The sequence below is a fragment of the Temnothorax longispinosus genome, chromosome 2 (assembly GCF_030848805.1).
Source record: "Temnothorax longispinosus isolate EJ_2023e chromosome 2, Tlon_JGU_v1, whole genome shotgun sequence".
Lineage (NCBI taxonomy): Eukaryota > Metazoa > Arthropoda > Insecta > Hymenoptera > Formicidae > Temnothorax > Temnothorax longispinosus.
The window spans coordinates 17,329,889-17,344,220 of NC_092359.1; the positions used below are offsets into that span (position 1 = coordinate 17,329,889).

At 50.2% G+C, this 14,332-nt stretch overlaps 1 protein-coding gene across 8 annotated transcripts in view; it reads right to left on the minus strand.

Moving 5' to 3' along the window:
* LOC139808545 (uncharacterized) overlaps nucleotides 1-14,332 on the minus strand; it is a 105,109-nt gene that overhangs the window by 90,162 nt on the left and 615 nt on the right. For 3 of the 8 annotated variants that reach the window (XM_071770642.1, XM_071770651.1, XM_071770640.1), the window contains exons 1-3: nucleotides 13,916-14,223; nucleotides 13,043-13,720; nucleotides 11,071-11,352 (exon numbers count right to left, since the gene is read on the minus strand). The gene's annotated coding sequence lies outside the window, so the exon portion shown is untranslated. Of the gene's footprint in view, nucleotides 1-5,273; nucleotides 6,241-11,053; nucleotides 11,353-13,042; nucleotides 13,721-13,915; nucleotides 14,224-14,332 lie in introns of those variants that run through there. The other 5 variants (XM_071770643.1, XM_071770647.1, XM_071770645.1 and 2 more) reach the window with 4 other exon arrangements.

Below are 14,332 nucleotides of genomic sequence, written 5' to 3' on the forward strand. Positions count from 1 at the left end.
ATTCAAGCAACAACAAAGGTTCTCTTCTTTCAGGGATTTCCATTGATACTTACTCCCTGGCCTTTACGGGTCGTGCAATATTATTAAATTGTCCATACTGCGGTTAATTTATATATATACACACATATATATATATATATATATATATTGTATATATATATATATACACATAATATATACGGTATTATATTTAGATGGTGGGTCTAAAATTTATAAATGAATGACGAAGTAGCTAATTTAAGATTAATTATCACAGCTGCCCAAATTGATCTTTGCTCTCATTGCAAAGTTCAGAATATATAAGAGGTTTTGTATTTAAGTTATACTTGCATAAAGTATAAGTTAATTGTAAAATAATATTTAAAATATATAACATACGAATTTTGAAATCGGTCGATTACTTTCACATTGTGTAGGCGAACCGCACTCTGTTAGATTGTTTGATTTCGTAAAACGACTGTTGCACTCGTAGGATGTGCATACCATGAAAGAGAGGGATTGCAGAGAGGAAGGGGGATACGTGTGCGGAATAAATTGGCGGATTTGAGTATGTGCGCGATACTATGTAGCGATATCATGCATTTTTGAAAATATGCCATATCTACGTAACATAAAAAAATTGCATATTTTTATAGTTCAAAAATTTATCGTCTATCATATACGTTCGCCGTTAAAGCGATAACATTGCGCCGGAGTTTACCCGATATTAACGTAAAATTTAGTACACATCGAATAGTTTTTACGAAATTCTACGCTTTTGAAAAATCCCGAGGTCTACACAATTTTGATGCGAGGCCTCTTAAGAGGTGTGGCTCATCGTACGCGAATCTATTATTTTTTATGTTCAGTTTTAAAACTATAGACCGTGTTATTTACATCCGCGTTTCAAAACAGGATTTATACCACCTTTTTTCCTTAAACTAAACAGTCATATAATGCCATATGATATTACACCACGTCGCTACTCATTTTGCCGGAACAGCACAGCAATAATATCTCCACAACAGCAGCTCGATGCCATCACAGAGTGTAAACATTTAACGCGTAACGGATATAGCGTTCCGAAGCATAATCGTGTCCGATTACCGCCAATCGGTTTTTCAATTATATCCCGCAGGTGTAATTGAGTTATAGCAGCGGTATATGCGAAACCGTCCATTATCCGCTTGTTTGCCGATTATCGACGATCCTTAGGATGCTTAGGCGCCTCTCTCGTCGCCGATCGATGATTCGCGTTCACGTCTGTTCCGGACCTATCCCTGAAGTACTTGGGAACCTAGGTTAAATATCACTCAACTGCCGCTATATTTCGATGAAGGAAAATTAACATTGCAATGTAAAATTATACTATAATGAAAATTAAGGCAAAATGTCTTTAATCTCGCATTTTCTTGTGTATTTCTAATGCCACTAATAAACCCGATAAAAATGAATTTTAAACACTAGTTTGCTAAGGCATAAAATAATGTTCAATAGTGTTACGCCGTACTAATTAAAAAAACACTAGCTCCTATCGATCGATGTTTCTTTTTGGAAAAACCCCGTGGACTTCGATGCGACAAATAGAATCGCAATGCAGTTTGCGTGACGAGAAAATCATGTGTAAGATAGGTGATCGCGGATGACGTCAAGTAGCAGCTAGTTTTCAAAGCGTTTTACAATTTGCAGCCACAATGCGTCAACGGGAATCGTGACGCAAGGTCCGCCGTGATAACGCAATTCGTGCAGAAAAAAAAGGTCGAAAGTTTTTTCTCGACGATTAATAAAAGTGGTTTAATCGATTTTCAGTGCTAGCGAGGAGTCGTCGTGTCGCATTACGCCGCGACGCAAAAAGCGATGTTACGGAACGCAAAGAAAGACAACGAAAAAAAAAAGAAGAAGAAGAAAGAATTATTGCGTTAGTCATAGAACTGCTGAGTGCTGACGCTTGTCAGCGCTAATCGTGTTAAAATAAATTTTCAAATGTCGAGCGTCTGACAACATCGCCGGCGCGAGAAACGAGGCTTATTTCACATCGATGAGAACAAAAATTTCATATAGATTTCCTGAAATAATATTTGGGTCTCCTAAAAATTGGTCCTGTCAACGAAAATTGGAAATTTGGAATTTTCCTTTGATAGCAAATTGAAACGACTGCGAGTATCACAATTGCTTTCCGAGCGATAATGCGACCTTCTTTTGTAAAAAATTGTGCGCAGATAAGATTTATCTTAAATATTCTCGGATGAATGCAATCTTACACGAGCGAGAAAATATACGAAGGAACGAAAGAAACTTGTCTCGGAAAGTTCTTGGGGAAAAAGATGATCCTTATTCCTCTTTCCTGACATGCAATATTATTGCGTTTGATTCGGAGTTATTCTCAGATCAATATTAGACGACACTTCAGAACGACGAGTTTGTCGTCCACCACGAAGAAGGCAAACACAGGGTATATGAGTATACAGTGTAACGACGAGATATTATTACGACTTCAATTTGCGCGTCGCTCGCGGGACGACAAAAAGTATAGGCAAGCCTGCCGTCATTTTTCCCGGAAGCAAAAATCCCCGTCGCAAAAATAATCGTCGCGCTAACTCGACGCTCGCAGTTTTATTGCGTGGCGGATTTCGAGGAAAAGCCACTCCGTTATAATCTCGATTCGCGACGCCGCGCCGCCGCGATGAGTCACCGGCACTGAAATTATATTCCGTTTTGAAAAAAAAAAAACTGCGCGACAATTTTCGCATTTAGACTCTTCGTTGACACGCGATAGCAACACATATGGATAAATTAGGCGATCTCGTCCGCAGGCAGAGGCCGAGAGGAGAGGGATCAGTCACGCTAACGGGGCTGGATAACTAACGCTGATTAGAGAGAACCGAGGCACAAGATGGAACACAAGAATAAGATATAAGGGGCGAGGAATAAATATACGGTGTCCCACTTGCGTGGCGTTAAAGTTTGACGACGTAGACGAATCGGGATTTGACCTTTTGACGGGGAAATTTCGAGGGACACCAGCCGGAGTCGGGTTTTTAAGCTCGATATTAAATATCATCATAATTAAACATCGGATATGCAGCGAAAAATCTGATTGAATCTACAATAGTGTAAATTTCGCTTGAATTTAAAATTTTAAATAAAAACTGTCGCAACGTTTTATATTTTATCCGGCCAATATTGACCCTGGTTGTCCATATTATATTTATTCACGTTAACCGATAATGTACCGTTTCGAAAGTGCGCGCGCTTTAACTACGCTCACGCCTATGTTCTTTTATATTTTATTGGCGTTTCGGAGATCTTAAGACTAAAGAGTTCCGTGAGCCTCTCTTTGTATCACGGGTCAGTAGCTGCGATATAAATAGGCGAAGAAAATTCAGTCGGCGACGATTAGCGCTCTCGGTAAACGTCAGTAACGTCGGTAACGTACGGGTACGCGCGATCGATCCTAAGGGCCTGTTGCATCGCCCTTCACAGTTAACCAATTCAAACGGCTGTCCTTTTCAAGATCGGAGCTCCGATACGGACGACGGGGGAGAAGTATCGGGGTCGAACGCCCGCGCTAATCGATGCCGGCTGTACTATTGGCTGTAAATAATACGTCTCCCGAGTCGTTCATCCCGCTCGAGAGCGCACTTGTCTCGATTGCATTTCCCGTGGCTGTGGAGCGACGCGACGTAATGAGCCGGCCGGCGCGCGGCCGCGGCCGCGCTCCACAAACGGGGGCCTTTAAATTGTGAGAATAGGCAGACGCAGGAGCGTAAAGAGCGCGCGCGTCTCGTCAAGATCTTATCGTTAACCCTTTCGAAAGTTCAAACGCGAGGTCTCAGCCGAGTGTGAACTCGGTAGACGCTACCGTAAATATAAACGTTGCCGGCAAAAAAAATAGAGAAGTCACGGTGTCGTTCGCGCTATGAATAAAACGTCCCGTTGTTCTTATGTAAATTATTGTACCTCTAGATGTTTAAATTCGTATAAAGCTTCGGAATAATTACATAATACACATAATATACACTGTTACAGTCGGAGATATAAGCCGGCATTACCACGTGCGATCGCCAGGAGCAAAACGTTTCCCTTTGTCTCGGGGAGCGAAGTAGTTCGCGCCATGTAACAGTCGTCCCGTAGGTTCCCCAAGATAAAGAAACGCGACGGGGGGGGCAGCGGTAGGGGGAGGAGGAGAGGGAGGGGCAATTATCGCGTTGCAGTTCGCACCGCGAGAATCGCACGCGCGAAAGAGAAGCCTCCGGCCGTTCTCCCGTCTTCCCCCGAAGAGGGCCCCCCTCGCCCACGGTTCGGTCCCGAAAGGAAACGGGAAACGCGTAAGAAACGCGCGCCAGACAGACATACAGCTACATAATCACGCGCGCGCGCACGCACATGCACGCATATACGCGTGCAAGCAGCAACAACAGCACTCGCTTAGTGCCGCGGGGGCACCACGCCGCGCGTTACGACCCGTATTATTTTTCTCTCGACGGCGCGTCCCCACTCCGCTTGATCGCTCGCTCGCTCGCGCTCTCTCCCTCCCCCAACCCTTCCTCAAAGTGTCGCTGCTCCGTCCCCCGCACCGCCCGCCTACTCCCCGCTCCTGGCGCACGCACGAATTACGCAGAAACGGATAAACAACACGCGAGAGAGCGCGTCAATGAAGACGAAACGGAGGGAGGGGGGAGAGGTCGGTCGCGCTTGACAGCGGCCGCTGTCGTCCACGTCGGCCCGCCGCCGCCGCCGCCGCCACCGCCTCCGCCTCCGCCTCCGCCACCGCCACCGCCGTCGTCGTCTTTCGTTGTCAACATCGCGCGGCGCGACGCGGCGCGACGCGGCGCGCCGTCGAATTTTGCGATCGCCCCCGTGGTACACGCATTCGCGCACGCATCCGACGGGAGAAGAGGGAGGGCGGGAGGGAGGAGAGATAGCGGAAGGGAGATACGAGCGGACGGGCGGGGAGAAAAACTGACGTAGCGAGAGCGAGCGAGAGAGCGAAAGAGAGAGACGGTTGTATGGGAGAATGAAAGGGGAACAAGGGAGAAGGACAGAGAGACACAAAGACGGAATGAAAAAGGGGAGAGAGAGACGCCGGTCAAACATGGCAGGCGATGTGCCTTGCAGGCGGAAAAAAACAAGATTTAATGTAAGCGAGCGTGCATGGTGCGTGCGTGCGTGCGGGCGCGTTGCGCGTGGGGACGAAGGGCAGGGGAGAAGGGAGGGGGACGACGGGGCCCGAAGAGCGGCGCACCGAAACGCGAGACACACGCCGAATTGCGTACATTTGCGTAAGTACTCACGCTCTGTCCACCGGATCCCGGCTCTCCGCTTGTGCGCCTCCCGGTGCGAGAGAACGTCGGACGTGCCAGCGGAAGGATTACAGCGGAGGAGTCGTTATATATAGCGGAACACCCCGGGGAACGACGACGTCGCCTGTCGCCGTTGCCCGTCTCGTCGTCGTCGCCGTCCGGTGTTTCACACTCACGCGCGGGGGTCACGCACTCTTTCTCTCCGCTCCGCGGGTGACTCGTCTACTCGCGCGCGCGACCGAAAAACAACACCCGATGTCCTTTTCCGTCCCGGGTCGCACCGTCCTCGTCTGACGCACGGGGCGCCGTACCGTCACTCCGTCTTTCTCGCACCCTCTCGTTCTCCGTCTCTCTCCGCTTTCGGCGCGGGCGAAGGAGCGGATTAAAAAATTTAAAAAAAAAGAGACGAGAAAAAAAAACGGAAACCAAACCGGCACCGCGCACTGACAACGCGCGTCACGGTTTTACGGTGTACATACGCGGCACGCAAGTTTATACGGGACACGTTTTATATTGTTTTTTTTTTCTTTCCTTCAGTCGAACCAACCGTCAGATGTTGATACGAGACGACGCGCTGCGCGGCCGCGGAGCACATGCGACGTGCACCGTGTTGTTTCACGCACGAGACTCCTGTCTCACTCTCGCGACGCGTGAGTGGACGATGACGGTGACGACGGCGCGACGTAACGTTGATCAAAATGGCGTTTGTCGGACCGCCCGCGCGCGCGATCAGGTGGAAAATGCCGGAATGCCACGCCGCTAGGAAAGATCGACTGACTGCCGGAGGTCCGCGGCCCTAAGTGGTTTGACGTTAAGAACGAGCGGAGCGAAGCCAGCGAGAGCGGGTGCGAGCGAGACGTCGCAAGACGGCGGGAGAGGGATCGAGCGAGACGGAGAAGGAAGACGCCGCGGGTGCGGGAGTGGAGGAAACGGCCGTGCGAGCGAGAGAAACCGACGGCTCTGCCGCGACTGAGTGGGGGTAGACGTGTCGCGCGGAGTAGGGATAGCAGGGGCGCGATTGCGCCCCTCCACCTCCCCCTGCCCACCACCTCTCCCCCCCCAACCGCCCCTGAGCCGATCGCGCGCTCGGACGACTTCGACTGCCTTCGATTGCTCTCGACCGCGAGACTCGCAGGGCCGTCTAGAGCGCGCGGCTAGGCCTAAGGCCTAAAACGCGCCGACGAGCGGCCGAGAATTTTCTCCGTATTATTAAAGCTGCATTTACGGACCTCTCGTTCCCCCCGGGCTACGTCGCTTACATCCTGCGACTCTTCGCCGCAACTTTTCCGGCGAGATAGATGTACCGACAAATGTATTGCGGGACCGCGAGGGTCGCAAAGACGGATGTTACGATTATCCCCGCGTCTCATCGGGAACTTCGGGGCGCGCGCGCTCGAGGGGGGATCGGCGAATAAAGAGCTTGGTAACGCATCGCGTCCCTTCGCGTCTCTCTCGCCGCCTCGTAATATACGCTCTCACGAATAATGCAGATTCGCTCGCATCAAGGATATCCCTCTCCGCGCGCTCGCTCGCCCTAAGGCGGCCGCCGACGCCGCCGCGGCCGTGGGTGGTTCGCGCGCCGCTTCTTCCCTCCCCCGAGCTTCTTCCTTCTCCTCGCCTCGCCGCGCCGCTCTTATGGCCGGTGCGCTTCGCGCGCTCGTTCGGCCGTCTCACGAAGAATTTCTAAAAATCAATATACGCGTGTGAGGAGACGAGAGAAGGGGCCGCGAAGCAAAAAAAAAAAAAAGGAAAGAAAAAACATATTCGATATCCCGTTCGCCCCGGCGCTCTTCTCCTTCCCCCCCTCTTTTTCCCTGGATGCGTCTATCCCGGCTTTCCTTTCGTCTCTCCTCTTTTTTTTTTCATTATCCTCCTGCGAAGCGAATTGCGCGCGATCTATCCCTCTCCTTCCTTCTTTCCCGCTCGCTCTTTCGCGATATGACGTTGCGGACACGGGCGATAGAGAAAGGAAGGAGAGCCCCGATCGGTTTCAACGAGGAGAACTCGAGTCTCGGAGGAAGTCGGAGTCGGAGAAGATCGCGCGCGAGCCGGGCCTGATGGGAAGCGCGGGAGAGTTTATTTTCTCAGAAGATCGCGCCGCACCGCGCACTTGATGGTATTATAGTCTCTGTCGCTGTCTTGGCCACCCGAATAAATTTCATTCAGAATCGTCCGCTCGCAGGCGAGTCGGGGGAGCCCTTTCCTCCTCCGCCTTCGCCTTTTCGTCTCCCACCCCCCCGTCCCCCTTCCCGCGTGCGCGTCGCGGGCGCGATGCACACACACGTCGGGCACGCGGGTGGCAATTAAACGGGTTAACGACATTTCGGCTTATATGTTCGGCTGAACAATGTAATTCGCGTCTCGGCCTCGATTTAATTGGCAGGAATCACGTCCCGTGAGAAAGAGATCGGGGCTCAATCGCGCGAAAATCGGTCCGCGTTAACTGTACTTAGATGATAATACATCAGTTTACTCATTTATCACGTCGTCGCGATACCGATCTATCCCTGAACGTATAACGTGTACGCACTGTATCTCTTCGCCTGTACAGTTATACTCTCGCGGTAATGGGGGCTACATACGCTGGCAATTTCGAGAATTACTCCAGCATTGAAAGCAGAAGTGGCTAGTTAAGCCTCAACAGTGTATAAGCGGATAACGCGACGTTGTTCCACGCGATTAATTTCACAAGTGGGCCTCAAGCGGGGATTTAATTCCAAGGTTGAAGCGTCACGTCGGAAACTGTAGTTGGAAACTTCGAAGAAAAACGTTTCCTCCTCGACGAATTTGGACGCTTACGGACGATTCCAAATTCGTCACGTCGTTTAATGAGACCCGACGTCTCTCGTCGGGCGCGATCACGATCGTAGAATCGCGGCACCAAGGCAGAGTTGATCGATCAAAGCCGCCGGGAGCGATCGGGCCAGGGAGAGATATCGCGACCGGATTCTGTGTTCGATTGTTCGATTCGCGTACGCTTTCACCTTTCTACTTCGGACCCGATGCTCTTTTTGCAGGCACGCGCTTAGAAGCGATACGCCGCTCGATCGCTCGCGAGTGTACCGAAGAAATGCGCAATTCTGGAAACGATTCGGTTTTTTTCGGGGATCAACGGACTTTGCGCTCATGGATTTTTTTTCTGTTTTCGCGCTAAATAAAACAGCGAGATGGAGAATAGCTTCGACACGAAAAAAATCTCCGTGCTAATTAAATTATTGCATGAAAATAAGGTAGAATTCTCGGCCACCTCATATAAAATTGTATAAAATCACTTGAAATAAAAATTATTATAATGAATAATGAGCTCCTGTTTACTGCGGTTTAAATATAATTCCTAAAAATGTTGTCGAATAATTCACAGAGGAACATTATCCAACAAAAGACCGCGGTGAAACGCATTTCAAAGCTTCAAATTCGTTCGATTTCCCAAAGGTTAAGAAATTCTAGTTTAACATGTATCTTTCTTCGTTTCTTAGTAAAGAGGAAGAGATATCGCGTTTTCTCTCTTACCAAAGGCACTGGGCTTGGAAGGATGTAAGGATGGCGAACGAAAAATAAACACGAACGACGCGGTTTCCACGAATCGCATCGTACAAGTCGCGATCGAACGGCATCGAAAGGGAAGTTATCTGTTTCATCCCTTGACACACTTTCCGAAATGTTTATCTTGTAAAGAACATCAAACAATTATCTTCCACAAGTTTCGCCGAGGCGCGAGATTGAAATGGACGTGAATCGCCGCGCGAAAATACTTTCTTCCTTCGAAGATCACATCCTGGAAACGATTTTCTTTTAGGCTTTCGAACGAAAGCTGTGTTTTTAAATGACAATTGACACCGATATTACGTTGACTAGCTTAAGATTTCGATGTAATGGAAACGCGAAAGCAACCTTTTTACGTTTATTCGTGCGACGATAGGAGGCGCGTTTTCGCGTACCTGCAAACATTGAAAAATTACCTCGACAATATATACCGGCTTCATTTCCTGCTTTCGAGACCCCGAGAGTCACGAGGATGGCACGTCTTACGGGTCGATCGTTAGCGCAGATGCGGCGGGATTGAGTTATGGGCGCCCCGCGCCGCACTCTCACGGCCGTAAACTCACGTCGACATGATTAAAGGTACGGCACTACTTAGCAAAGAGCGTATATTCTAAGGAGGCTTTCATTCCGCAAGGGAGTGCCGATAATGAAGTGTACGTGCAGTTGGGAGCATATAATATATGGTAATTTAACGCATATGTAATATATATATCAATACAGCACCCTAACCACAAGTACTCGCCCGTTGAGTTTATATGAGTAATTGTCTGAGGGTCTATTTTTTTTCTTTATTGATAAACTGAATCAAGCTGCACAGTAAAAATGAGCCGAAGCGTTGGTTTCGTGTGCGCTGAGGGGACCGAGGGGAGGAGTGAGAAAGAAATATATAAATATCGGCTGGACCAAATGTAACATATCGCAGCCGCAGAGTGTGTGTGTGTGTGTGTAACTGCCCCCCCTAAAAAAAAAAGAGAAATTAGGGGCCAACACCAAGGTTTGTAGAACGGATTGTGTGTATTTATTATATGTGACGTAAAGGGGAAAATGATAATAGCGAATCAGCGATTAATCAGCGGTTCAATCGCAACGAAAATCGCTCTGCAATCTGCAACGCTGGGTTTCTCTGCGCGCAGGAGAGGAAAGAGAAAAAGAAAAAAAAAAGATCGACAAGAGATCGATTTCCTGTGCCGCAACACAGAGAGCCGGGCGTATATCACCAAGTCGCCAAGTCGAGTGGCGTTTCGCGCACGCGGGGCGATATTAAAAAAAAAGAAAAAATATATATACATACAAAAAGAGAAATGTAGACGGGAGAACAAGAGATCGATTTCCTGTGCTGCACAGTCACCGTCGAGTTGCGTTCAGGAGCCTGTTTTATATTAAACGCCGCGATAAATGTGCCGGCAAATTCGCCGGGGTGTTTTCTTTCGCGTGGGACCGGCTCCGGAAGGGGGTGCGAAACCCGGAGTTATTTCGTTGAGATTACATCCCGATGCTGGAGACGAAAAATCATGTTTTCGTATAGTATCAAGAATCGAACTCGTCGAGGTCGGACCGATCTCGGAACTTGCAGAGTGCAATAACCGACCAGCGTCGATCGTGCGAGAATGTTTCGCGATAGTGACATACCGAAATGCCGAAGAAAGGTGTATTAGTTATCGCGTAGTTTATGCGTGGTAGCCTCTCGGACGAACAAAACCGGTCTGATTTTCGGAGAGTTCGGACTCGAATGCCACTTGCAGGATGATCCTTGCCGATCGGTTACACTAACACCGGTTTACGATTAGTTTCAGTTCTTAGTTTCTTTTCACACACACAAAACTAGGAAACCGAAGAAAGACTGGTTTACCAATTCTTTTTTGAATAGTTCCGAAATAAAACTATTGAGAGCGATCGTAAATTTTACGGGGAGACGCCACGGTCGGCGGTCCCTTTTCTCAATTCTCACACTTACGGCACCGGTTCTTTGAACTTACCGAAACTGCACCGTGAATTTCGATCGTCGATCGGCGATATTAGAGATATCTCGATTTTTCACAATTTCGCGGGAAAAAGCCGGCCCGTCATCGCGCATTTGGCACCTACTTGCAATTCTCAGATGCTGCCGCTGCTGCTCGAACAGAGTGCTGGGAGGACAGTGCTTGCGAGAGAGGCGAAAAACAAGTAGAAGTAGAAGAGAGGAAGAAGAAAAAGAAGAAGAAGAAGAAATAGAGAAAAATCGGCGTTACCTGCACGCTAAACTCACCAGGGGCCCCTGCCGCTCGTGGGGAATCGGCCTGTGGTCCCGACCGGAAGCGCCCGGAAGTCGCGGTTGGTATCGTGGAGAACGCTCAGCCAATCCCGCGCCACCTCCTTTAGCGAGCGGAGGCTTGGGATTGGCTGCTACTCAGTCTCAAGGCCGCTGTTGATGCTTCTCCTTCCTGCCCTTCTCCCAACAGGCCCCGAGTGTGCGTTGTGCGCTACATGGCCGCGCGCGGGGCCCAGCGGAGAACAGCGATCGGGGTGGCGACTCCGCGATTCCGCCGCTCTGGAAAAATGCTGGCGCTTCGATCGGATTGTCGAATGGCGCGGCGCCGAAGAAGCGGCGGAATTGCCGGGTCTCTCACGGCCCGATTGACGGAGGAACGGCCGCGCGACTCCGTCGATCGGCATCGCCGAGCGGGTGCGACATTCACGGATATCCAGCGCGAACTCGTCCCAAGATTACCTCGGGACTCTTCTGAATGTTCAAAGATAGAAATGTCGCTTCGCAAATTACTATAAATTGCATAAAGTTTTTAAAGTTCGTCGGCATATCGACGGATATTAAAGAATTCTAAACATTCAGAATGTTCGCTGGATACGAATGTGCCGCACAAGACATTCAAGGAACATTTAATAGAGTTTTCGACTGAACCGGGTTGAATCGGGCTCGCAGAGCGATTCGATCCAATTTACTATGAACATGTGTTTGACCGGAAATGAATCTGGATTAGGTACCAGTTACAAAATAAGGGCCCTCTCAAAATAGTTGTATATGCATAGCATAAGATTGCCTGGACCAATACCTATTATAAAGTCTAGTCGAGACTTTTAGCTAGAATGCTAGATGCAACTGTATAAGTCGAATATGGGTTGGGTTTTGATTATTCATCTATTCATCAACCTAAGACAGAATTTATGACAGACGTCATTAATCGCTCTAAGAGCGACTCAATCCGGTCCAGTCGAAAACGCTATAAGAATGTTCATTGTTTAGTCCGAGCCGCACGGGATAGACGGCAGTCTCGCAATAGGATGGGAGGAGAAGGGAGTCTGCTATTCTTATAGGCAGTCTTTTTTTTCACGAGTTCCTTACTATCTATCATCCGCGTGTCGATTTACGTGTCGACAGTAACGACCGGGAATGGCAAGCTGATCATTAATCTACGATGCCAGATTGGTGTAGGTTGATAAAAAAAAAAAGATCTTATAAATTTTGTCGCAACGTGTCCGATCGGTATATTGATGCATAATAGTAGGCCAGATCACTTTTTTGATTCCGGGGAGTTCGCATAATTTTGTAAAAGGCGTCGTTTAACAATGCGTAAAGTGGGATCTCTGCATGGGTGCATCGGATTCACCTTCGAGGTGCGTGGCGCGAAGCGGCGTGTTGCGTGAGACGATCGTGGCGAAATTGAATCTCGATCTACCGATGGAATTTCATGAGGAAAGAACTCGGCGAAAAATTTACACGCGTAGCAATATCCGCGAGATGGAGATGACGCTACGTGAAGAAGACGAAGAAAATTGGAACGAGCGTTGCCACGCAACTACGCCTTCGCGTCCGAGCCCCGTTAATTGATCGGGTCAGTCGTTAAATTTAGCGTATGAAACGATACAAGGATGTGACGCGGTTATACGGGATGTTCCGGAAATCGCGGACTTTCTTCCTGCTCGAGGCTGTCCTTTATCATTCGCGATCTCGATTAAATTCTGATTTTATCATAACTTTTTTTCCCCTACTCTCTTAACTACCTCGATCTTAATCTAACGACGAAGTTAACGACTCTACGATCGTCGAGCCTCAAATCTGACTTTACAACCAGCGGACGCTAGATTGTTAATTTTCCGGGCACGTTAGCCTAGTAATGACGGAATGCCTCGAAACCGACCGCAACCACCGTCTCGCTTCTTAGCCACTAAGGAAGGAAGGCGCGCGTCTTCGGGTACACCCCGTATAAGTGCATGTAACGTACGGCAATCGGCCATGTGTGTGCGCACGATTCACGGACTGTCGACGACGGTCGGCCCTCTTGCAAAAGGCGACGGAAGGGCGAGGGGGGTCCGGTGGTGGTAGTGGTGGCGAAGGCGGGTGGCGGCGGTGGTGCCAGCCAGCCAGCGAGTGGAGTCGTCGCTCCTGCTCCTGGGCCCTCGTCCGACGACGCGACGGCGGGAAACGGGAAGGCAGCGCGGCGCGTCCGCGTCCTTCTCTCCCTTCCTTACTTGGGCCGCGTGCGGGGGTGATTTTCGGGGAGACGAAATTCCAGCTTCCAACTGTTGCGCAAATAACGTGGCGCAAACGCAGCCTCGAAGGCGTGGCGATCGACAAAGGGCTCGGAAACGGCCGATAACGCGCCGTTTTCCATTTCCCTCCCCCCCCTCACTCTCTCTTTATCTCGCCGTCTGTCTCTCCCCCCGATCTTTTTTTCGCCGCCTCGTTACGCACCACCTGCGGAGTAGGAAGCCAGCCTCGCCAGCCGCAGAACAAACGAGGAACGCGCCTCGCTCCAGTCGGGAACGCGGGACTCCAGATCGCGCCAAGGGGGAGGAAGAAGGAGGGCGACGGCGGCGACGACGGCAGCGGCGGCGGCGGCGGCGGCGGTGATCACGTCCAACCAAGTGGCCGCCTCCTCCTCGATGTGCACGAGCGTATTCTGGAATCCGAGACACACAAGTCGTCTTTATCATGATCGCTGCTAAGGGGGACGTCGCACGCTTCATCGCCTCGTCACTCGCTCCCTTTCCCTCTCACCACCTCTCACCCTCATCCCTCTCCCGCTCACTTTCTCTCTCTCTCTCTCTCTCGCTCTCACACATACACGCACATTCTCCCTTTCTTTCTCGCTTACTGTCGAGACTGCCTGACGCACTTTTCCGTGACACCCCGCGCACGATAAAACGGACGCCCGCCCGCCGTCGCTCCTCTCCGTCGGATTGCCGGACGTGCTAGCCTAGAAACCGTCCCGCGCCGAGGCGATCAACCTCCTCCTCGCTCTCCTCCTCCTCCTTCCTCGTTGTCTTCAACCTCGCCGTCCGTCGGGCGCGATGTACCATGTACCGCGCGATCGATCCGTCAATTTATTGCCTCCTTCTTCCCCTTCTCTCTTTGCTTACACGCACGCACGCACGCACGCACGCCCGGCCGCCGTCGCGAATACTCGTCGTCGAAGTCGCGGAGATCCCGGATGCAACGGCGAGAACGCGGAGGAGACGAGGCGGATGCGGATCGCGCGGCGGTGACGAACGAGGCCGCCGCGCTTGACGCG